General features: G+C 44.2%; 1 non-coding gene across 1 annotated transcript; it reads right to left on the bottom strand.

The window, feature by feature from the left end:
• Nucleotides 1-1,355: 1,355 nt before the first annotated feature.
• trnar-ucu (transfer RNA arginine (anticodon UCU)) lies at nt 1,356-1,447 on the bottom strand. Its single transcript is given in 2 exon segments — nt 1,356-1,391; nt 1,411-1,447. It is a non-coding gene; the product is annotated as a tRNA-Arg (tRNA).
• Between the last annotated feature and the right edge of the window lie 1,385 nt (nt 1,448-2,832).

The following is a 2,832-nucleotide window of genomic DNA, read 5'->3' as shown; positions in this document are numbered from 1 at the left end:
ATAATGGTAAAATGTTGTTCAGGTGGGCTTCAGATTGGTATCATAGGTCGGTGCAACATTAGGGCCAACGGTACGTTTTTGCGGTGTAATATTCAGAGTTTGAACTGTGCATCAGCTTGAAGTTGCAATCATCTCTGGTCACTATCAGTAAAACAAAGACCTGGCGAGTATCGAATGCGCAACTTTGGCAGCTCATGTCCTGCCATTCTGTCATGCAAGTACAGCAAACTAACTAATTGCACCACTGGACCTGTCATCTAATGATGACGAATGGCTCCTGAACTTACCACTGGACCCTCAACCCAATTACTCATTTTTTCTGCGGATCTGACATGAAACACAGTGCATAGGAGGTTGTACTGATAATGGATCATCGATTATGAAGCATCAGGTTCAGGAAAATGACTTAGAAAAATGTCGTGAAAATCGGCTTTATTGAATACTGCGTACGAATACCATGGTTTCCTGCGTTGATCACAGGCAATGTTATGTCGCCACTGGACTGGGATTTTCCTTCTATCGCCTTCAATTCGTCAGAAAATTCGATTCACTGATATTTTACCAACTTCCTTTGGCAAGTTCATATGTCACATCGACCGACACTGCACACAACGTCAACAATGTTCAGCATACTGCATCCACGAGAACGTGGCATGGTTTTTATAAACAGTGAAGACTGAATAATGTTATGCAAGGGCAAATTGAAATTCTGTTTAATTAATAAATTCGCAAGAATACAGAGTAAGACTCAAAATGCCAGAAATTCACGTTCGTTACCTTGGCCAGAATTCCTGACCAGCAAAGGGGAAGTCTGCCCCTGAATCCCCAACATCCATGCAATTGCTTGCTCCATGTGTCCACTTGAAAACCTATGTGAAGGAACATTCAGCCTGAAGGAGAACTTGTGAGAATCCTTCACTGTCAGATCTAAATCTGAAACAAGAGCTGTCTATTCCAGCTGGGAGGGAATCGAATTGGAGGTGAGACCAAAATATTACTTGGTGTTTAATTCATATTGTCCTCATTGTGATTGTTGAAAAACCTGGGCCAGAAATGGCACAGACACGAAGGAGCAGAAGGAGTCCATTCTTAACACCGATCCTGCCCCGCCACGTCATTCGATATCATCATGGCTGACACAACAATTTTGTGTCTTTTTCCAGCCCATCCACAGCATCGTGTTGTCTACTGACTAACAGATATTTATCGATCTCTATCATAAATAGACATCGAAAATGTAAATCTGTGAGAGGAAAATATTCCGTTTCGAGACAGTGGGTTTCTGCACGAATATTGTTGGGTTTTCAGATGACAGCCGAGTCTGTCTGACCACCTTCCAAACAATAACTAAAACTCGACTCTGATGGGACTCGAACCCACAACCTTTGAATCGCAACCTGCACAAAGGCATAGAAGTCCAACGCGCTTTCCATTGCGCCACAGAGCCGCGCGAGCCGTGCTAACCGCCAGCTTTAAGCATGCAACTTTGTCTTTGACCCATTGCATTCAGGACACCCATCTCGCATCTGTCTGCCTTCGTCACACTTTCCAGTACCTGGTCCTTTTCCACGTGTGCTCTGGCTCTTCCCGTGTTCGGCTACAGACTGCTGAAACGTTCTCATGACACTTAGCTTTACCACATGTTCAGATAATGATTTCCAGATAAACAACACGCTATAGGTGAAAGCATTCTTCCCAAATCTCCTCAAAATATCTTGTCTCCCGTCTTTCATTTATGTCACTCTATTTCTTCCCAATATAGGCTTATCCTTGTCATACATATCTATCCTCTTCATAAAATGTGCACGTTAATTGGTTTCTCACTCAGCCTTCGCTGCGCTTAGATAAACAACCCCAGCCTAGCTCGTCTACCTTCACAATGGGAGAGGTCCAGCCCTTGCCATTCTTTTCATCTCCTGTGAACTTCTCCTCCTGCAATCAGACGCTTCCAGCAGTCTGGCGATTACAACGGAAAAGCAAAGTTCTCAGAAGAAAAGCCAAAAGGTCTGAACAAAATCAGCAGCTCTTGTCCATCTCTGATGAGAAAGGAAAGTTAACGATTCGAGTCCAATGATCTGTCTTCGGAGAGATTGATGGGCGGGTGCGTGAAGAATGTGGAAGAGGGCGGACGGTATCTAAAATGATATAACTCGATTTTGGTTACTAAAGTTTGCATGGTCTCTCGGTAGAAAACGAGTTGCTAATCTTCCAGCTTGTATTGTGCCTAGAAGGAGCACTGCAGCAGACCAGAGACTGAAATCGTTGCCTGGGAACACAGTGTCTAGATTAGAGTGGTGCTGGAAAAGCACAGCAGTTCAGGCAGCATCCGAATAGCAGTAAATTCGACGTTACGGGCAACATCCCTTCATCAGGAATACAGGCAGAGAGCCTCAAGTGGAGAGATCATAGAGAGAAGAGGACAACATCTTCAAGGCAGGCATCCTTGGAAGACGATTCGCAGTAGGGTTAGAATCAATAGGTTAAAATAATGACTGCAGATGCTGGAAACCAGAGTCTAGATTAGACTGGTGCTGGAAAAGCTCAGAAGTTCAGGCAGCATTTGAGGAGCAGTAAAATCGACGTTTCGGGCAACAGTCCTTCATCAGGAACACAGGCAGAGAGTCTGAAGGGTGGGAACAGTGTAATGTTGAAGTTACAGGAGACTGGAAGATCGGGATAGTTTTTGTTGATTCTGGACCGACCGTAAGTGATCTCAGCATTGTCACCGACTCTGTTTTCCTCTCTCAATTGTACAGGGATGACATTCTGAGCAGGAAATACAGTTGTCTCGATTAAATAAAGTGCAGACAAATCTCTGGAAGATGTGACTGG

The sequence above is a fragment of the Chiloscyllium plagiosum genome, unplaced genomic scaffold (genome assembly GCF_037043375.1).
Source record: "Chiloscyllium plagiosum isolate Xiang-an unplaced genomic scaffold, Cpla_swu_hap1 HiC_scaffold_36, whole genome shotgun sequence".
NCBI classification, from domain to species: Eukaryota; Metazoa; Chordata; class Chondrichthyes; order Orectolobiformes; family Hemiscylliidae; genus Chiloscyllium; species Chiloscyllium plagiosum.
Note: the sequence above shows the minus strand (reverse complement) of the source record. Positions and strands in the feature narration are given on the sequence as shown.